Raw genomic sequence first — 23,227 nt, 5'->3', positions numbered from 1 at the left:
TGCCAGAAACCGGTCCCCGGAAGCTTGTTTCCTTTCCAGTAAAGAATTGGCTTGGTGGTTTGATCTGCCTTGTTCCCATGATGCACTGGGCCAGGGACAGAATAATTTGCATATAGCTAGGTTCTGAACTGGGATGGTGCAGTGAGCTAAAAATCAGTGATGGATCAAGCCCTGATCTTTTGACTGGGTAGGAGTGTTCTGCTTAATTCAAATACTCTGTCCATCACCACCCCCTGTTATGAATCGTTTTGGCCACCACAAGTGTGGAAGGGTATGCTCAGACATGAGTCCCTTGCTCACTGCACCATCAGGATTCAAGCAAGCCGGGCCGAAGACGGCTGTAATGCCAGAAACCGGTCCCCGGAAGCTTGTTTCCTTTCCAGTAAAGAATTGGCTTGGTAGTTTGGTCTGCCCTGTTTCCATGATGCACTGGGCCAGGGACAGACTAACTTGCATATAGCCAGGTTCTGAACTGGGATGGTGCAGTGAGCTAAAAAACGGTGATGGATCAAGCCCTGATCTTTTGACTGGGTAGGAGTGTTCTGCTTAATTCAGATACTCTGTCCATCACCACCCCCTGTTATGAATCGTTTTGGCCACCACAAGTGTGGTAGGGTATGCTCAGACATGAGTCCCTTGCTCACTGCACCATCAGGATTCAAGCAAGCCGGGCCGAAGACGGCTGTAATGCCAGAAACCGGTCTCCGGAAGCTTGTTTCCTTTCCAGTAAAGAATTGGCTTGGTAGTTTGGTCTGCCCTGTTCCCATGATGCACTGGGCCAGGGACAGACTAATTTGCATATAGCCAGGTTCTGAACTGGGATGGTGCAGTGAGCTAAAAAACGGTGATGGATCAAGCCCTGATCTTTTGACTGGGTAGGAGTGTTCTGCTTAATTCAGATACTCTGTCCATCACCACCCCCTGTTATGAATCGTTTTGGCCACCACAAGTGTGGAAGGGTATGCTCAGACATGAGTCCCTTGCTCACTCCACCATCAGGATTCAAGCAAGCCGGGCCGAAGACAGCTGTAATGCCAGAAACCGGTCCCCGGAAGCTTGTTTCCTTTCCAGTAAAGAATTGGCTTGGTAGTTTGGTCTGCCCTGTTCCCAAGATGCACTGGGCCAGGGACAGACTAATTTGCATATAGCCAGGTTCTGAACTGGGATGGTGCAGTGAGCTAAAAAACGGTGATGGATCAAGCCTTGATCTTTTGACTGCGTAGGAGTGTTCTGCTTAATTCAGATAATCTGTCCATCACCACCCCCTGTTATGAATCGTTTTGGCCACCACAAGTGTGGAAGGGTATGCTCAGACATGAGTCCCTTGCTCACTGCACCATCAGGATTCAAGCAAGCCGGGCCGAAGACGGCTGTAATGCCAGAAACCGGTCCCCGGAAGCTTGTTTCCTTTCCAGTAAAGAATTGGCTTGGTAGTTTGGTCTGCCCTGTTCCCATGATGCACTGGGCCAGGGACAGACTAATTTGCATATAGCCAGGTTCTGAACTGGGATGGTGCAGTGAGCTAAAAATCGGTGATGGATCAAGCCCTGATCTTTTGACTGGGTAGGAGTGTTCTGCTTAATTCAAATACTCTGTCCATCACCACCCCCTGTTATGAATCGTTTTGGCCACCACAAGTGTGGAAGGGTATGCTCAGACATGAGTCCCTTGCTCACTGCACCATCAGGATTCAAGCAAACCGGGCCGAAGACGGCTGTAATGCCAGAAACCGGTCCCCGGAAGCTTGTTTCCTTTCCAGTAAAGAATTGGCTTGGTAGTTTGGTCTGCCCTGTTCCCATGATGCACTGGGCCAGGGACAGACTAATTTGCATATAGCCAGGTTCTGAACTGGGATGGTGCAGTGAGCTAAAAACGGTGATGGATCAAGCCCTGATCTTTTGACTGGGTAGGAGTGTTCTGCTTAATTCAAATACTCTGTCCATCACCACCCCCTGTTATGAATCGTTTTGGCCACCACAAGTGTGGAAGGGTATACTCAGACATGAGTCCCTTGCTCACTGCACCATCAGGATTCAAGCAAGCCGGGCCGAAGACGGCTGTAATGCCAGAAACCGGTCCCCAGAAGCTTGTTTCCTTTCTAGTAAAGAATTGGCTTGGTAGTTTGGTCTGCCCTGTTCCCATGATGCACTGGGCCAGGGACAGACTAATTTGCATATAGCCAGGTTCTGAACTGGGATGGTGCAGTGAGCTAAAAAACGGTGATGGATCAAGCCCTCATCTTTTGACTGGGTAGGAGTGTTCTGCTTAATTCAGATACTCTGTCCATCACCACCCCCTGTTATGAATCTGAATCGTTTTGGCCACCACAAGTGTGGAAGGGTATGCTCAGACATGAGTCCCTTGCTCACTGCACCATCAGGATTCAAGCAAGCCGGGCCGAAGATGGCTGTAATGCCAGAAACCGGTCCCCGGAAGCTTGTTTCTTTTCAAGTAAAGTATTGGCTTGGTAGTTTGGTCTGCCCTGTTCCCATGATGCACTGGGCCAGGGACAGACTAATTTGCATATAGCCAGGTTCTGAACTGGGATGGTGCAGTGAGCTAAAAAACAGTGATGGATCAAGCCCTGATCTTTTGACTGGGTAGGAGTGTTCTGCTTAATTCAGATACTCTGTCCATCACCACCCCCTGTTATGAATCGTTTTGGCCACCACAAGTGTGAAAGGGTATGCTCAGACATGAGTCCCTTGCTCACTGCACCATCAGGATTCAAGCAAGCCGGGCCGAAGACGGCTGTAATGCCAGAAACCGGTCCCCGGAAGCTTGTTTCCTTTCCAGTAAAGAATTGGCTTGGTAGTTTGGTCTGCCCTGTTCCCATGATGCACTGGGCCAGGGACAGACTAATTTGCATATAGCCAGGTTCTGAACTGGGATGGTGCAGTGAGCTAAAAAACGGTGATGGATCAAGCCCTGATCTTTTGACTGGGTAGGAGTGTTCTGCTTAATTCAGATAATCTGTCCATCACCACCCCCTGTTATGAATCATTTTGGCCACCACAAGTGTGGAAGGGTATGCTCAGACATGAGTCCCTTGCTCACTGCACCATCAGGATTCAAGCAAGCCGGGCCGAAGACGGCTGTAATGCCAGAAACCGGTCCCCAGAACCTTGTTTCCTTTCCAGTAAAGAATTGGCTTGGTAGTTTGGTCTGCCCTGTTCCCATGATGCACTGGGCCAGGGACAGACTAATTTGCATATAGCCAGGTTCTGAACTGGGATGGTGCAGTGAGCTAAAAAATGGGAATGGATCAAGCCCTGATCTTTTGACTGGGTAGGAGTGTTCAGCTTAATTCAGATACTCTGTCCATCACCACCCCCTGTTATGAATCGTTTTGGCCACCACAGGTGTGGAAGGGTATGCTCAGACATGAGTCCCTTGCTCACTGCACCATCAGGATTCAAGCAAGCCGGGACGAAGACGGCTGTAATGCCAGAAACCGGTCCCCGGAAGCCTGTTTCCTTTCCAGTAAAGAATTGGCTTGGTAGTTTGGTCTGCCCTGTTCCCATGATGCACTGGGCCAGGGACAGACTAATTTGCATATAGCCAGGTTCGGAACTGGGATGGTGCAGTGAGCTAAAAAACGGTGATGGATCAAGCCCTGATCTTTTGACTGGGTAGGAGTGTTCTGCTTAATTCAGATACTCTCTCCATCACCACCCCCTGTTATGAATCGTTTTGGCCACCACAAGTGTGGAAGGGTATGCTCAGACATGAGTCCCTTGCTCACTGCACCATCAGGATTCAAGCAAGCCGGGCCGAAGACGGCTGTAATGCCAGAAACCGGTCCCCGGAAGCTTGTTTCCTTTCCAGTAAAGAATTGGCTTGGTAGTTTGGTCTGCCCTGTTCCCATGATGCACTGGGCCAGGGACAGACTAATTTGCATATAGCCAGGTTCTGAACTGGTATGGTGCAGTGAGCTAAAAAACGGTGATGGATCAAGCCCTGATCGTTTGACTGGGTAGGAGTGTTCTGCTTAATTCAGATACTCTGTCCATCACCACCCCCTGTTATTAGTAGGGTTGCAGCACCAGCAATAACAAATGAGCACCTTGTGAGGAGAAAAACTCCTGAGAAAATATTGAATCAGAGCGGCAAAAAAATAACTAAAAGAACATCACCACATACCAGGATATTGCTGTGCCCTGTGCTGCTCTTTTAGAGAGAAAAATCTGAGACATGACAGTTTCATTAACAAAAGATGCCACCAGTTTGGATTAGAGAGCTATTGTCGCACCACATATTGAACACCGCCAAGCAACGGCCCATCCCAAACGTTGTTTGTCATGATTGTTTTTGCTATACTTGGTTTGTCAGAGACACCCATGTAAAGTTAAGTGAACATTTACACATACTGTGTGTGTCAAGATGTTTTGTCTGAAATGTGTTTCTGCTTAGTAGTGTTCTTCATAAACACATACATTCCAAAAGATCATCCTGATTGGTTTCTAGTCATTTACCCAATGGTACATGCTTTACTGTAGGCACTGGACTAGGACCATAAGCAAAAGTTTTTTGGCAAATCAGGGGGGCAGAGATATCCAGGATATGGCAGTCCTGTCTTGATGCCTCTCCAACTGGCGTCAAGCTGAAAATCCAGTGAGCCTCCCCATGTCCCCTGTGCTGAAACAACCAAGATGATGCTGTGGACAAGTAAGCATGGCTGAGGCCATGATGCGACGTGGCTACAGTCCTGAGGGCATCAGTTGAGAGCTTACACTGTTTAACAGTGAACACAAAAGGCAGGTCATTGCCCTGAGCAGTGAGTCCCTGAGGAACCAATTGGAGGAGCTTCACATCGCATTATTGGTGCGGCAAGAGAGTAAGCTCAGGAGTATAGGGAAGGCAGAGCAGAGGCAGGTAAGGGCTACAGTAAGGGCTATTCAGGTCCTTGAGACATGTCCTGCAGCATTACAGCTGCCTGTTAATCATAAGACACTTAGCTGCAAAGTTGAGTTGTAAAATAGATTCTGAGGAGAGTTTTGGAACTTTGAGAAGTGGAGCCCCTCTGTTAAAAATTGGGTTTCTGGTTGGCAGAAGTATGTACCCTGTCCACGCTGGAACCAAAATCCTAGTCAGGGTAAGTTGGATACACACCCTAAATTAACCTGTGCTCACCCTCTGGTAGCTTGGCACAGAGCAGTCAGGCTTAACTTAAGAGGCAATGTATAAAATATTTGTTCAAAATGTAACAGAAGGGGGGAGAGAGAGGGTCAGTGGATTCGATCTCCCTGTACGTATACATAAACAAAGTGGAATCCACTCAAGGTAGTGATCCCAAAAGTGATGGGGAGACACACAGTGTTGTTTAAATGCCCCTCACACACCAAAGGGCCCCTTGGTGTCATGCTTCATCATCGGGGCCTTCGCGCCCCTCTACGGGATGCGGCGTGCTACGACTAGCGAGTGCGCAGGAGCACTTGGAAGTGAACTATGTGTGGGGGTGTGTGTGTATATATAACCAAAGTGTGAGTGAGGTGAGGTGAAAAAAGTGAAAAAGTTAAAAAATACCTGGCACGTGGGAGAAAAACAGAATTTTATTAGTCCCCGGCTGGTATTGTTAAAAAAGTGCAGAGCGTGGTTAGGTAGATACGAGTTAAGGTATCTGGAACCACTGTGAAAGTGTCAACATGTTTCGGAGGGCACAGCCTCCTTCTTCAGGACGAGGGTTATGCACTTTCCCTCACCTTACTCACATGTAAAATGTAAAAGTGTTTAATTAAAAATTACCACAATGTGTAATGTTCCTAACAATGTTATTTTGGTGTTAGTGAATGTCGTTGCGCCCAGTTGGCGAGAGAACCTGTAAAGAGAAATGCATACTTGAATACATACCAACAGATTCAATGAAAAAGAAGGAACAAGCCTTCTCAAAAATTCACGTGGTCAAACCTAAAAATACTGGGACCTTTGTGATGAAAAAGACACACTAAAGTACATCACTGTACTGACACACACAAATACATACAAAACACAAAAATACTCTCAACTCTGATGGAAAAAGAGAGCAGCTGGTCAATAAGAGAGAGTCTTACTTAGAGTCCTAATATGTGAGACCTCATGAGCCTAAGCGTATATTGGGGATCCCTCCTTCCTGCTCAGAAAGACCTAAAAAAAACATTGGTAATCCGGGTTCAGTTGGAAAAAGGGAAAGTGTGGAGTTTACCATAACTATGGAGAAAGAAACATCTGTCTACTATCACCCATTAACTCACGGTTACTGCATGTGCCATTCGCCTGCCTTCCCTCAACGCGGCTCCGATGAAGTGAGCCTCTCTAGGGAAACCGCCCTTTAAATATACCATCCCTCATGATAATTAGTATTGGCTAATTGATTAATGAGAGTCGGTATATGCCCAAATATAGCGGACGCCATCGCCGATGATCCGGTACTGCGCTCCCGCGGTACACTATCTGCACGCATGCGCAGAAAGCCTGTCTTCTGCGCATGCGCGGTCAGGGAAGCGATCGCGCATGCCTCGAGAAGGAAAACGCCACGCTTGCTGGGAGGCGATGTCTCCGCTGTGATAGAATGCCTGTCTTCTGCGCATGCGCGGTCAGAGAAGCGATCGCGCATGCCTCAAAATGGAAACACCACGCTCGCTGGGAGGCGCTGTCTCCACTGTTGTTAACTAGCTCCAACATGGAAAAAACGGGGCCAAGGGTCTAATATTAAATGTATATTATGCAATAAGATGGGACAGGCTTATGTTATCCTTTAGTTTTAGAAAAACGGAGTGAGTTGGCTATACAGCACTGATGGATCAGGAGTGCTATGCTGGGTGGTCACAATACAGAATACATAGCTGGTGACAATAGGAAGGCTAAGGAACCAACGAGATGTTATTAGGAACAGTTCATAGGCCTAAAAAACGCCTAGGAGGTTATGTTCAAACACAGTTTATCTCAAGAGGTTCCACGGGATTGAATCATTCAGCCCCGTGACGTCAGTACCCAACCTGAACACCCACCGCTGTTCCTTTTCCAAAAGGCCCACCTCTGAAGGTAATTGTTCAATGACTGTCCACTGCAGTTCATTCACGCAGTGTTGATGTTCAATGAAATGGGTAGACATTTTGGTGGTGAGTCTCTTACACCTAATGTTACTTTTGTGTTCGTTGATTCTTGTTTTGACAGGTCTTGTTGTCATACCAACGTATTCTTTTCCACAGGGGCACGAGATTAAATATACAACATTCTTGCTGTTGCAATTTGTAAACTTACGTTGCTCCCACTGTGTCCCATTTGAGAAAGTTAAGTTTAGGCTTTTTTTAGTGAGGTGGCAGTTGTTACAGTTACCACATGGGTAGTGACCATGTAGGCCCTGGAGTCTCGTTTGATCATTCTTCGTGGGGGGCGGTCTTGTATGGACAAGCATGTCCCTCAAGTTCCTACCCCTCCTGTGTGCAAATAAAGGTTTCTGCAATGATAGTCCACTACTAGTTAGAGTGCGCCAGTGTTTGTTTACCAACTTGGTCACCTGGTTGGTTACCGGGCTGTATGTGGTAACACATACTGTTCTTTTTTCTGCCTCCTCCCTACGGGGATTATCCTCAAGGAGTGCTTCACGATTGTTGTTCCTGGCCCTTTTTGAAGCTTTTCTGATCACAGGTTCTGGATACTTCCTCTGTTTTAATTTCACACTCAGGTCCTTGGCCTGAGATTTATATTTTTCAATATCACTGCAGTTCCGTCGCAGGCGCAGGAACTGTCCATAAGGTAGATTCTCCCTCAGATGACGTGGATGAAAACTGTCAAATCTGAGGAGGCAGTTCCTGGCTGTTGACTTAAAATGTGTTTCAGTTTTTAGGGTCCCTGCTTCATGATAAATGTTTAAATCCAGGAATACCATGCTCTGGTTGGATGCCTGGTGGGTAAATTTCAAAAAAGCATTCTGGTTGTTGAGCCACATGGTAAAGTCTGTTACCGTGGCCATGTCTCCCTCCCAGATAACCAAGATGTCATCTATATATCTCCTCCAGGTACGTATCCTCGTCCTGTGTGGGTTATCTGGGTGTAGAATTCTGGTAGACTCAAGATGATGGACATATAGTCCCGCCAGGCTCGGGGCAAAAGTACTGCCCATACTGGTCCCATGTTTTTGCCAGAAGAGGGTACCCTCGTACTCAAAGAAATTCTTAGTCAGGGCCAATGAAATACATTCCAGCACCACATTCCGTGGGGTATGGTATTCCCAGTTCTTTGAATGTAGGACCTCCTCGATGATTTGTAAGGTCTCCTCGTGTGGGAGGCTAGTATAAAGGCTCTCCACATCGAGACTGAGGAGCATCTGGGAGCTGGGGTCAAATGTCTGGTCTTTCAGCAATTGGAGTACTGCCTTAGTATCTTTCAGATATGTGTCAGTGGCCTGCACAATTGGTCTAAGAAAAGCATCCGCAAATTTGGACAGAGGTTCCAGAATGGACGAGATGCCTGAGACAATGGGGCGACCGGGAGGGTTATCAAGGTTTTTGTGCACCTTGGGTATAGTGTAAAAATAAGGAGTTCGTGGGTTCTTTTGTATCAGGAACTCCGACTCCCTTCTGGTGATCCAGTCATGGGCAAGGGCCTCTTCCACCATTCCTCCTATCTGAACTCTCAATGATTCAGTAGGATCTTCAGTGAGGATCTGATAATTTCTATTGTCAGACAAGAGCCTCCTGCATTCCTTATCATAGGCTATGGTGGTTTGGATAACTATTGCCCCACCCTTGTCCGCGGGTTTTATGATCAAGTCTTTTTTCATCCTCAACTCCTTGATGGCCTCATTTTCCATCCTTGACATGTTCTGAAAGGTCTGTTTACTTTCTAGACTCTTTAAGTCTTGCATTATGGCCTTTTCAAAAGCCAACACCTCTACCGGAAGTTGATTATCTAAAGGGGTGAAAGTTGATCTTGGCCTTAAGCCGGTGTCTGAGGTCTCTGTTGGTGGCTCCTTGTCTTTGAAAAAAGCCCGCAGTTTTATAGTTCTGATGAACTCCTGCATTTCTTTATGCAATAAGAAAATGTCTGGTTTGTTCGTCGGGACATATCCTAGACCTTTATTTAGTACCTCCCTCTGTAAATCTGTGAGGGGCCAGGGAGTTATGTTAATAACTAGGTCCCCCTGCTGCTCGATGACGCCTGGTTCGCTGCCATGCTTCTCGTCACTACCCGTGGGTCTGCCTCCTCTGTGGGTTGCCAATTGACGTTGTTGCCCTTCCTGTTCCGCCCTCTGCGTGATCCTTGGCCCCAGGATAAAAAAGGCTGTTGGTTCTGGGGAGCATTGGTTTGATCCGGAACCCATTGTGGGTACATTTGTCCCATCTGTGGTGGTACAAATTGATATTGTGGGAATTGGAACGGTGGTTGGTAAGGATTAAATTGAGGACCTTGAAAACCTCGCCAACCACGTTGGCGTGGAAATTGAGCCCTTTGTTGACGGAATCCTCCCCTTTGTTTTCTTTGTTGAAAACCACCTGATTTGTTGCTTGAATTACTGCTATCCGAGTTGACGCTGTCAGTGTCACTTGAGTTGTCTTTCATGACATAGTCAGCTCGGGTGTAGGGGTAGGCTCTCTCGGGAGTAAAGCGATCTTTATCTTTTTTGAATTTGTTAAACTTGCTTTGTTTCAAGGTCGCCTCAAAATCCTTCATTTGTTGATTTAGCTCCTCCAGGCCTTTCTTTAGGTCTGCGGGGGAAATGAAAGATTTGAGCTGTACTTCTAGTCTTTGAATCTCCACTTTTAATTCTACTGACTTTCTTGCGGCCGTTTGAACTATGAGTACCAGCCAATCCCTGGTACAATGCCACGAGATAAGTGACCACGCTTTTTTGAAAACGAGATCATCCTGGAAAATAAAAGGTTCAGTTTTGACTAGTAGGCCTTGAGGAGCCATCTTGCTTCGTAAATACTCTCTCATTAGTAAGCCATGGAGGGCTGTCCTGATTTGGGTTTTGCGGACGTTCATTAGTTCATCCCAGTCTGCTACAGCTGGGCCGGGGTCACTATTACTAAGGCCTTCGAAGGGTCTGTCATCAGCTATTCAGGTCCTTGAGACATGTCCTGCAGCATTACAGCTGCCTGTTAATCATAAGACACTTAGCTGCAAAGTTGAGTTGTAAAATAGATTCTGAGGAGAGTTTTGGAACTTTGAGAAGTGGAGCCCCTCTGTTAAAAATTGGGTTTCTGGTTGGCAGAAGTATGTACCCTGTCCACGCTGGAACCAAAATCCTAGTCAGGGTAAGTTGGATACACACCCTAAATTAACCTGTGCTCACCCTCTGGTAGCTTGGCACAGAGCAGTCAGGCTTAACTTAAGAGGCAATGTATAAAATATTTGTTCAACACTTGGAACAGTGAAACAGTGCAAACACCTCACAAACAGGCACCATAAAAGGTTAGAAAAATAAAGCTTAATTTAAGGAACGAACCAAGACCAAACCAACAAAAACCCAAGACATTGAACTTGAGATATATTTTTTTTAAAGAATTCTGTGAAAATAGCGCATAAAATTGCATAGTGCCAACTGTGGTTATCTGGCAACACCAGACTGGGACAAAGTGACATATTCCGGCTGACCACGATGGAGTGTGGGCTGGCTACGGGGACCCGCCTGCACCTGCTGAACACAATCCCTAATTCCAGGCGTGCAGTCTGCACCGAGTTGCTTTCAACGCTTTGTGTCATCCAGCGTTGGTTCCAAAGAAGGTATAGCTCATTTTGCCCGCTTCCCAGGGACCAGGACTGGGGTGGTACCACTTGGCAGGGTAGACTCATAGATGGCAGAGTCCAAGTGTTGTAGGAGGAGAGTTGGACATTTTGTGTGTCCCTTACACTTCAGAACAGGAGGCAAGCAGACAAGCCATTTGAGACACTTTGGTTTTGTAATGCAGAGATGCAGATCCAGTTGTTCTCACTCCCAGGTAAGCGGGCAGCAGGTCAGCACAGCACAGCAGGAGTCAAGCTGAACAGCAGTCCAACAGAGTGGCAGTTCTTGAAATAACACCGTAGTCTTTCTTCCTGGCACAGTATTCACAGGTTGAGAAGTGTCCTGAAGTGGTGTCTGAGGTCCATAATGTATACTTTGGTGCCCTGGTGCCGGAAGGTGGTAGAAGCTTCTAGACAGTAGCTTTGAATGGCAGGGAATCACCTTCCTCCCCTGCCCTGGCTCCAAGCTGGCTGGAGTGACAATAAAGGTTTGTTAGGCCTATTTTGTGGAGACAGGGCACAGCGTATTCAGGTGTAAGTGGAGCTGTGCTTAGCACTGCCTCCCTTTCAAGGCAATTAATGTCCCATTAAAGCACATCAAGTCACACCTAAGCTCCCATTGCGTGTGGCTATCTAGAGAGAATGCACAAAACCCAGCTGTCACCCCCTTCCCAGATGTGTATTCAGAGACAGTCAGAAGGCACAGAATGTACCAAGTGTAATCACAATTTAGATGCTGGAGAACGTTAATTCTCAAGGTGGGTCACACAACCGGAACTGCCCCCTAGATCAGCGATAAGCGGCACCGATAAACATTCAATTTCAGTAGCTATGGAAGTCAAAAGGCCGAACACATCCAGTCTAAGGGACAATGTCGGAATCGGAAGACCAACAGAGTAAGTAGTGTTGTTAGCTTCACCCACGGGATGGAGAAGAGCAATTATAAATCTATGAGTCCAATACTGATGTATATGGGCCAAGAGTGGTGCATCGCGTTTATTAGCGTGGTCGACCGAGTAGGAATCTCAATTCAAGATTGTCGGGGAGGATCACGTGGGCCTTCAGAATAATTCATATGGTTCGCCGGACTCTCTCTGTGGTCAGCTTCTGCCTCTCGGATACGAGCTGGATTTCTTTAGCTGACCACAGAGAGAGTCCAACGAACCATATGAATTATTCTGAAGGCCCACGTGATCCTCCCCGACAATCTTGAATAAACGCGATGCACCACTCTTGGCCCATATACATCAGTATTTGACACAAAGATTTATAATTGCTCTTCTCTGTAGTACATAGTAAGTTGTCATAAGTTGGCTTTCTAGTCTTTGTAAGAATATCTGTACCTGATGTTCCATATTCTATGTTCCTTCTGTGTTTGTCTTGTGGATTCTACACTTTGGCAGTTAACTGGTTGCTGCTGCGGTGGAGGGTCTGCTCTTACTCCACTTCCTAACTTCTACAATAAAGAACCCTACTACTAGCAACTGCTGTCTCAGGATCTCTTTACTACAATATTTTGGCGACGTTCTCTCGAACCCATGGACCCTCGCAGCTAAGAGCAGACCCATATGAGATGATTCTCGCTTTGGGGTTACTACGCTACTACAGTACTGCCAGGAAGACGTGCTGCACTCACGGAGGACTTTCAGAAGCAATCGGCAAGTTTTTCAGTTTCTTACCTTGCCGTTCACCTCCTCTGTGCCCTGCCGTCCTTCCTCTGCCTACCTCCTGCTCCGCTCCCTGCCTCTCTCCGACTGATGACGTATTGGAATGCTGAGGGGGAGTTGGTGATTGCGCTTGTGACGTCTGCCTGCTTCTAGTCTTCGCGCCCCCAGTCCTGCGCTTGAAGACGCGCTCAATCGCGTACACACGCATTTGGCGCACTTGACGCTATTGGAGCCACGTCTTACGTCACCACGCTCTTGGAGGCCATTTTCTTTGTTGCTGTAGTTACCGACTCATCTCCAGCGATGCAACGACGATGCGCACGTCTTTTGCGCATTTTCCTCAAGTAAATCTTGATTTTAATTATTTGTGTTAGCGACTTTTGACAAAACGCTCATCTGCTGTGGTTATTTCTAATTTTTCACATTTGATTCCCTCACAACTATCTCTGACTGATTTTGTTAGGTCTTTACTTCAGACAACTCAATATTTGTTCGACTTCATTGACATACTCATAACATCAACCATGTCTGAGCAAGTGGCTTTGCAGAGTGGCACTGTTGTTCTTCCTCCCAGTTTTCTTCCCATTCCAGGCCAGCCCAGCGTATCATGGGAAGATTGGTTTCCCATGTTCGAGAATTACCTGGATGCTCTGGATGCACAGGAATACTCTGCCAAAAGGAAAAAAGCACTTCTTCTGAGTTCCCTTGGTAAAGAGGGCCAGCGTGTTTTCAGGTTCTTGCCGCAAGCTCTCCAAGCTGGTGCTCAAGCTGCTTTAGATGAGTATAAAGAGGCAGTTTCCCGTCTCGAAGTCAGATATGCTAAGGAGGAAAACCTCGTAATGAATAGATATAAATTTTACACCAAAAGTCAGAGAATGGGTGAGACTATAGATGATTTTGTTTCCAGGTTGCGCGAGATGTCCGTCAAGTGTAAATTTGGAAATATGACCGATGAACTAATTAGGGATCAGCTCATTGTACAGTGTAATAACAAAAAGATACAAGAGCGTTTATGGGCGGCAAAGAACCCTAACCTCCAAACAGCAATTGACTTGGCAAAAGTTGTTGAGCAATCTGAAGGGTGTATGAAGGAGTTGGAAAAAAGAACAATGTCAAGCGACGTTAGTGAAGTGTCTTGTCATTCACATTTATTCTCCTCTCAGGAAGATAATGACCAAGACGATATTGCCCTCATCAAGCAGAAGAGGTTTTTCAACAGGAAAACAGTTAATGTCAAGAGTCAAAATGCTGTTAGATCTATTACTCCTAGACAATGCTTAAGATGTGGTAGTTTAGCACATGCTTCTGATTCGAAATTTTGTTTTGCAGCTAAACAAGAGTGCATGAAGTGTGGCAAGTTGGGGCACTATGCTCGTGTGTGCAGGGGTAAAGCACGTTCATCTGTGTCATATGTAAGTGATATTTCTCAAGTCAAAGATGATAAAGATAAGATTTTGGTTGTTGGTGATGATAATGATCTTCAATATGAAGAGCTCAAACGAAAAAACAGACCTAAGGCACTTTTCATTATAGATGGCAAAGATGTTTATCTAATGGTGGACACTGGTTCACGTTACACCATCATTCCCAACTCGTTATATGTCAACTTTTGGCGAATGAGTCCACTTCTTCCCAGAGATATTTCGCCAGGTGGGTATCAGGGTGAACCTCTGAACATCTTAGGCTATTTTGAGGCCAACATTAAGTTTTGTACGAGACAGATCTTTGGCAAGGTCTATGTCTCAGAGTCAGGTCCTGCTATTCTTGGTTGGATACACCAATACGACCTCTCTATTATTGTTAATCCACGTGCTGATCCCCAAGTCATGGTAGTAGAGGACATTGAGTTACTCTCTTTACTCTCTAACTTTAAAGGCGTTTTTGGAGAAAGCTTAGGCCGTCTTAAGGGCTACTCACATAAAATTATACTTAAGCCCAACTCGATTCCTGTCCAGCACAGAGTGAGACGCATCCCCATTGTTATTAGGGATGAAGTCAAGGTCCTTCTTGATGACATGTTGGCGTCTGGTGTCATTGAGCCAGTTGAAGCTTCTCCTTGGGTTTCGCCCATTGTCGTCACCAAGAAATCGGATTGCAAGCTCCGTTTCTGTGTCGACCTCAGGTCTCTTAATCATTGTGTTGTAGCGGATACTTTCCCTCTTCCTAACATAGCAGAATTAGTCACTACCCTCAATGGTGCCAGATTTTTCTCCAAATTAGACCTCAGGAGTGCGTATCACCAGATTGATTTGCACAAGGACTCCAAAAGTTTAACGGCCTTCATCACACCTTGGGGTACTTATCAATTTACTCGTCTGCCTTTTGGTCTCAAGTCAGCAGCGAGCGTTTTCCAACGTATGGTTTCTGGCATCTTTGAAGGGGTGTCCAGGGTAGTCTACTTTCAGGACGACATCCTGATTTATGGTCTTACTGAATGTCAACACAATTCCACACTCAAAGTTGTCCTGGAAATATTATCCAATGCTGGTCTTACCTTACGCAAAGATAAGTGTTTGTTTGGAGTAGATCAAGTGGACTATTTGGGCTACACTATCACCTCCTCTGGCATCAAACCCAAGAAAGACTTATGTGAGGCTATTCGCTCTGCACCTCCTCCTTGTGACAAAGATCAGTTGCGTTCCTTCATGGGACTCATAGAGTATTATTCGAAGTTTGTCAAGAACTTTTCCGATAAAACTGTTTGCATAAGATCTTTGTTAAAACGGGGTATTAGTTTCACATGGGGAGTTGAACAACAAGAATGCTTTGAAAATATCAAAAATGAGATTTGTGATGCTAAAATGTTGTCTTCCTTTGATATTCACAATAAGTCAATTGTTACCGTGGATGCCAGTGCACATGATTTGGGTGCCATGTTGTCACAAATGAAAGGGGCGACAGAACTCACCGTTGCTTTCGCCTCTAGGACTCTCACTGACACGGAAAAAAATTATTCTGTTATAGAGAGGGAGGCACTGGCTGCGTCATGGGCTGTTGAATATTTCCGCACATATTTGTGGGGCATGAAGTTCATTTTGAGGTCCGATCATAAACCCCTCATCAAAGTCCTCTCTCCTGGTGGAGCGGGAAAGGGTTCAGCTCGGCTCATGAAACTGGCAGCCAGATTACAAGAATTCCAGTACTCCATGGAATACATTCCTGGTTGGAGGAATGTCCAGGCAGATTGTCTTTCGAGGCTATCCTTGGATTGGCGTTCTCCTCACAATTCTGTGGTGTCACTGGATTTGGATGATGTTGCTGTGGCTTCAGTTGAGGATGCAGTCTTTGTGGGTGAAGGTGTTTTTTCATCTAGTGATTGGTCTAAGGAAATGTCTGTTGATACTACTCTTCAGGAGGTCATCAAACTTGTCAGATTGGGGTCTAGGCGCGAGAGTTCTGTCTCCGTCTCTGTCAGACCGTATGTTAAAGTTTTGGATGATCTTTCAGTTGTGGGTGACATACTTTTTAAGGGGGAGAAGTTCATACCACCATTTGGGTTGAGACCTAAGTTGTTGGCTTTGGCCCATGAAGGGCATATGGGTCAGACCCTTACTCAAAGACGCATTAAGGACCACTTCTGGTGGCCTGGCGTGGATTCCCAGGTGGTTGATTGGATTGAAAATTGTACTTTATGCAGAGAAAGGGAAAAAAGGTTAAAAACTGGTCCTAAGGTTGTTCCTGGTGCACACATTCTGAGTCCCAATTTACCCTGGCATACCATTTCCCTTGACTTCATCGGTCCCATGGGTGAGTTAGGTGAAAGTGACAGGTTTGCTGTTGTGGTTGTGGATGTCTTCACTAGATGGTTAGTGGTTCATTTCACCAGCGACATCACTACATCCAGTACCATTAGATTTCTAGGTAATCTTTTCAAGGATGAGGGGTTGCCTTCTGTCATAATTACAGATAATGGTCCGCAGCTCACGTCCAATGACATGCAGGTTTTCTTGAAAGAGTGTGGTATTTCACATCATTGTACATCCTTGTACAACCCCCAGGGCAATGCTGTCTGTGAGAGGGCGAATAAAGTGGTCAAAGGCATCATTCAGATGGCTTCCAGTGGTGGGCACATTGTCAGGAAAATGGTGAATGAAATGTTGTGGGCCTATCGCACCACTCCCTTAGCTAGCGGAGATTTGTCCCCTTTTCAGCTGATGAGAGGACGTGATCCTGGTTTGAAGTTGTTTCCATCTTGGATGAAGAGTGTTGTCACTTTGCAGTCTCAGGGTAATATTTTGGATGGTGAGGAAACCAGGGTTGATGCACTTCCTTCCCAGTCTGTGTCTTCACCTTCTTTTTATGTAGGTGATTTGGTCAAGATCAAGTTGGGGAGGTTACAGAAGGGTCTGTCAAAGTTCAAGGGGCCTTTTAAGGTCAAGAAGGTCCTTAACCATTGTGTCATTCTTAATAATGGAGAATGTTGGAATTTTAGGAGAGTCGCTCTCTATAAGAGGGAGAAGTTTTGTGTTTCTTCGTCTCCTTTGCCTTGTGACGATTCCACGTCTCATTTTCCAGTTTCTAGTGATTCTTCTACGAGTGGCTACTTATTGGCAGATGAATTACCTTCTAGCTCTATCATTCAAGCCGAAGTGGATAATTCAGGGGGTGGTGATGCTCCAGTTTGTTCGCAGGCTCTTCGTTCTGTTCAGGGTGATTCCGCTTGCACTCGTTCACTGAGGTCTAGGAGGCCTCCTACTTATTTGCAAGATTTTGTTTGTTAAGTTTTTTTTTATCTCTGTAAGTTTCCTTTATCTGTTTTTTTTTCTTCCTCTCAAACAACAGAAAGGGAGAAGATGTGTAGTACATAGTAAGTTGTCATAAGTTGGCTTTCTAGTCTTTGTAAGAATATCTGTACCTGATGTTCCATATTCTATGTTCCTTCTGTGTTTGTCTTGTGGATTCTACACTTTGGCAGTTAACTGGTTGCTGCTGCGGTGGAGGGTCTGCTCTTACTCCACTTCCTAACTTATACAATAAAGAACCCTACTACTAGCAACTGCTGTCTCAGGATCTCTTTACTACATTCTCCATCCCGTGGGTGAAGCTAACAACACTACTTACTCTGTTGGTCTTCCGATTCCGACATTGTCCCTTAGATTGGATGTGTTCTGCCTTTTGACTTCCATCGCTACTGAAACTGAACGTTTATTGGTGCGGCTTATCGCTGATATAGGGGGCAGTTCCGGTTGTGTGACCCACCTTGAGAATTAACGTTCTCCAGCATCTAAATTGAGATTACACTTGGTTATTATACAGTTCCCAATTGACACCAGTCCTGAAGATGGTCTCACAAATGTTTCTCTAGGAGACCGAAACGTCGACCCTCGCCTCATCCTTATTCTATGTCACATACTTAATTTCTGGATAGGTGTTTTGTAGGTTCTGTTGAGTCATTCATTAATATATTGTTCGTGTACCTGCAGACCTAATTAATTTTGAATCATCCATATCTGTATAAGAAACTAATCATTTTACTATTTGATACATTCTATTTTCCTATACACCTTTGTGTTTGTGTTTGTTATCCATGTATTTTTTTGTGCTTTGATGAATTGCGTTTTTCTATAATTATTAATTTATTTCTGATGAATTGATTTCTTATAAGGATCATTAAGTTATACTTCTTAGTCAAACTTGAATTATCAATTGTGATTTAAACAAATTCCCTTGACGGCACCTATACCCCTCTAACTTTCTAAACGTGGCATTTTCAGGCTTGAAATTTAAAAATCCAACTTTACCATAAGTTGTGATTTTAAATCGTGAGTCCAGAGACACCAAACTTGAAATATATTTATTTTCCCACTTTCCCACAAATTGCACCTATAAAATGTAATAAGGTAATCCCAATGTTAACCTATGGGAGAGATAGGCCTTGCAGTAGTGAAAAACATATTTACGAGTCACTACCTGGACATGTAAAACCTAAAAGTACACGTCCAACATTTTAAATACACTGCACCCTGCCCTTCTGGCTGCCTAGGGCCTACCTTAGGGTTGACTTATATGTATTAAAACGAAAGGTTTGGGTGTAGCAAGAGGGTTAACTTGCCAGGTCGACATGGCATTTAAAACTGCACGCGCAGGTTCTGCAATGGCAGGCCTGAGACATGTTTAAAGGGCTACTGAAGTGTATGGCACAATCAGTGCCAAAGGCTCACTAGCAGCATTTAATTTACAGACCCTGGGCACATGTGATGCACTTTACTAGGGACTTATAAGTAAATTAAATATGCCAATTGTGGACAAGACAATGTTACCAGGTTTTAAGTAGAGAGCACATTGACTTTAGCACTCGTTAGCAGTGGTAAAGAGCCGAGAATAGTAAAGCCAGCAAAAACAAGTTCAGCAAAAAGGGGAGGAGGAAGGCAAAAGGTTTGGGGGTGCCTTGAGGAAAAGGCTAGGCCTAACACCCTCCATTCCAAGATGCTGCCTAAATATGCTAAATCCAAAATGTCCAGGACAGAGGGGGTGTTTTCAACCAGTTGAAGATGCTGTCACCCCCGTGGAGAAGGGGAAGAGCCGGTGCTGCCACCTTGACTAATGGTGAGCCTCTGCTGTATGACCCTCAGAAGTACACGAGGGAGACAATTAGGACTGCTGACAGGAAAGTCTCCTCGATATAAGGGGGTCTTGAGGATCTCACAGTTAGCATTGGCCAACTGCAGCCAAAACTGGGAGTACTGGAACAGTGAATGCTAAAGATTAAGAGTCAGTTGCTTAGCCAAGAGGAAGCAACAGGCACCAAGAGAAGTTTATGAAGTACTCTAATACAGCCCGGTATGCCTAGAGAGAGAGAGGTGGAGTTGCTGTAAAACATGGCCAGGACTTCTTGTTTAAGGATCCGGGACATCCAGCAATTAATGGAAGAAGAGCAGTTTTTGGGGACAGAGGAATGATGGAGTGAGGATGCTTATCTTTTGGAAGCACATGAATTGTTACACCTGCCAACAAGAGGCTCTGGAAGGGGAATGCTGGGAGCTGGACCTATCCTCATGGAATTTGGGACTTATTAACAATGAGAGGCTGTGACAGCTGCAGCTTCTAGACATGGAGGCAGTTCCACAAAACAGCAATGTCTTTACAAGCACAGCATACAATGAGCAGAAGTGTTTTTTAAAGAAAGGCCTAATTGTCTGAAACCTGGGGCTTTATAAAAGGTCTTGAGGTCTGAAGATTTTGAGAGTCTGGAAGTTCTGACCAGATTCCCAGGGGTTCCAGTGTTCTTGAGTTTGATAGTTATATAGAGTTTATTTAAAAGTATTACTTTCTTTTGCCCCTTTACCGTCCCCCTAAGCCTTCTCCTTTATTAGTAGTCTTGCTGTGCACAGCATTTGCTGTCTTTTGCAGGAAGCATTGCATTCCATACTTTGGCATCTAGGTTCTACTTTCCTATTGGATAGCTGTATTATCAATTTTCAATCCTGTCCTTGTAATTTGTTGCTTCTTTGTATGTACTGTGTTTGTTTCTCCCTCGGAGCATTGTTCTTTCAGCATGTTTGTCATTGGCTGCTGTGTTCTAGACTACCACTGATGGCATCATGAAGCTACTTTATGTTTTATTTGTATTAGATTGCCACTCTGTCAGAATGCATGTCTTTTTTAGAGAGAGGGCTCACTCCTAAACTTAAAATTCCTCACAACCAGCCCTGCTCTCTTGTCCTCTTTGCGCCTATTGTTGTCATGTCACATGGCGTCTTTCACGATCCCATGGATGTGACCTCGCACCCTCCTGATGCTTCTTGACTGCGAGCAGCATCTGGAAAATATCAAAAGAAATGTTTGCATTGCTTTCTAATCTTTTTTTTTTTTTTTTAAGAAGTTTTTATTTTGTTGAAATAAAATTCAATACAAAGATAATACAATAGTACATTAGAACCAAGATACACAAATGAGGCAAAGAAAGAACTATAAAATATACGGTTCATTCGAAAAGAGGAAAAGAAAAAGAAAATTAGAGCAATATGAAAGAAGAATATTAAGGAGAAAAGGAAAAAGAGAAAAGAGAAAAGAAGAAAGAAGAAGAAAGAAGAAGAGAAAGTAGATACAGTATATATAGAGGCTCAACTATCAAGGAGAGGGGGAAGATGAAAGATAATTGGAGAAGGGGAGCCAAAGAAGATCGGTTTTAACTTTAGAAGAGACAGAAGAGGAGGAAGCAATAGCAATCCTATGTTCATCACATACAAAGTTCCACCATGTAAGAATAGATAACTTAGAATTATCCTTCCAACAGGATAGAATTACTTTAAAGGCAACCACAATAAAAAGATCAAATAATCTAACACTAGAAGGAACAATATCAATGTCAACAGAAACAGAACCTAAAAACACGGTCAAGAATGATAAGGGAACAGAGCATTGAAAGATACGCATGCAACTATCCCAAACTGAGTTCCAAAACGCTAGAACAGGGGGACATTCCTACAGTTGATGCTTGAGGGTACCAGGGAGCGAGGAACAAGACCAGCATAAAGTTGAAGAAGAAGGTGAGAACTTGGCAATACTAAGAGGAGTGAGAACGGATCGATGGTAAATAAAATATAAGTATTGGGTAATACGGGCTGCAACAGAGGTCTTAAACAATTTACTTCATATACCATCCCATTCATCCACAGAGAAAGATATAGACAAATCAGATTCCCAAGCAAGCTCAGTAACGGACTTAGGCCGCTCCACAACAGTCGAAGACAAGAGTCTATATACAAGGGCAGCCTTGAGTTGTTGAAGGGAAAATAAAGGATAAAGAGGGGAAGAAGGAGAGAATGTAGGTAAAGTGACAGAGGAAGGAAAGGTAGATAAGTATGAAGAAATGGCATTAGTAATAATCGAATATTCCTTGAGAAAAGACAAGGGTAAGTTATATAAAACCTGTAATTCAGGAAAAGAAATAATGGCATTATTGGCAAAGAACTGATGCACGAAAACAATATCCTTTTCTTTCCAGTATTTGTAATAGAAAGACCTGCCATTATATTTGAGGAATTTGTTGTACCAGACACAAGAGGACAAAAAACATTGGAGTGGAGATAAATCCTTAGCAAATATGTCATGCAATAAAGTTTGTGAATATTTTAACACTGTATGCTTCGATAAAAACGAACAGTTAGACATAAAGACAGTATGTTGGAATGAAAAACCTTGTAACAGTGAGCGTTCAAAGGTAATCCATTTAGGAATTAGGGAGTCATGAAAATCAAAAGCTAAAGAAAAGGATTGCTTAATGAGGAAGGCTGAGTGGTAGACTTTAAAATCAGGGAAGCGAATCCCGCCTTCCGATTTAGGACGTATGAGCTTATGTAAGGCAATGCGAGGGTGTTTGTTGTTCCATAAGAATTTGGAACAAATGGAATTTAAGCGAGTAAAATAAATGTTAGGAATTTTCATGCGAAACATTGATACAGTATATAATATATGGGGCGTAATCATCATTTTGATGGTATCAAGTCTACCCCACCATGATAAAAATAAAGGGGACCAACTTTGAAGAAGAGATTGGACTTTCTGAGTAAGGGACATGAATGTGGCTTTAAGAGTATCTATAAGGGAAGGGGAGAACCAAATGCCCAGGTATTTAATTTTGGAGGGACACCACGCAAAGTCAGTAGAGGCAAACATGTATTGGTAACAGATAGAATTCAATGGTAGTACTTCAGTTTTAGATAAGTTGAGTTTATACCCAGAGATTGAGGAGTAAAGGAGGACTTCGTTTAGAAAGGGGGGAAGGGACGTGGCAGGGTTAGACATGTAAACTAAAATATCATCAGCATATGCAGATAATTTAGTTTCAACAGAGGAGGTTTTAAAACCAGTTATCTGGGGGTTAGACCGAATTCGCTCAAGAAAGGGTTCAAGGCAGAGTATAAAAAGTAACGGGGATAAGGGACACCCTTGCCTCGTTCCTCTACCCAATGGAAAGAATCTAGAGAATTGGTTATTAACAAAAATGCTGGCACGTGGAGCTGAGTAGAGGAGTTTGACCAAAGAAATAAAAGAGGGACCAAAACCAAACCAATGCAAGGTGCGAAACATAAATTGCCAATTAATGCGGTCAAAAGCCTTTTCCGCATCTAGGGATAAGGCAGCTAGAGGGACTTTAAAGTGTTTACTATGGGAAATGACATTAGCAAACATACGAGCATTATCAGCTGCAAGTCGGCCTTTAACAAAACCAACTTGATCCGTTTTAACTAAAAACGGAATGATAGATTCAAGGCGGGACGCGAGGATTTTGGCGAAAATTTTACAATCGTAATTAATCAAGGAGATAGGGCGAAAGTTTTTACATTGGGAGTGATCCTTATCCGGTTTGGGAATTATGACAATGAGGGCATCTAAGAAAGATCCAGAGGCCTTAGCATCAGCAATAAAAGATTTAAACAGTTGTAACAATTTAGGCACAAAAATAGAATGGAGGGCAGAGTAAAACTCAATTGGCAAACCATCAGGGCCAGGGGCCTTTGATTTCTTGAGGAAGTTGATGGCTAAGAGAATTTCTTGAGATGTGATATCCTTTTCCAATAGTGCAAATTCATCAGGGAGCGCAGGGGGAGGAGGGAGATTGTCAAAAAAAGAGGATAGATTCTGATCCGTGGGGTGAGTATCATCAGTATATAGATTATGATAATAGGTATGAAAGACTTCTGCAATATCTTCATCAGAGGTAACTAATGAATTTGTAGAATCATTCAGGATGGGGCCAACAGCTTTACGCTCAGATTTAATTTTGAGATAGTTTGCCAACATTTTGCCAGCCTTACTCTGACCTCCATGAAACTTAGACTTAATCTTCAATAAAGTATTACATGCTTCAGTCGTGGCTAATTTATTTAGCTCGGATTTTGCTTTTACAA

The sequence above is a fragment of the Lissotriton helveticus genome, chromosome 4_1 (genome assembly GCF_964261635.1).
Source record: "Lissotriton helveticus chromosome 4_1, aLisHel1.1, whole genome shotgun sequence".
Lineage (NCBI taxonomy): Eukaryota > Metazoa > Chordata > Amphibia > Caudata > Salamandridae > Lissotriton > Lissotriton helveticus.
This window is presented reverse-complemented; position numbering follows the sequence as displayed.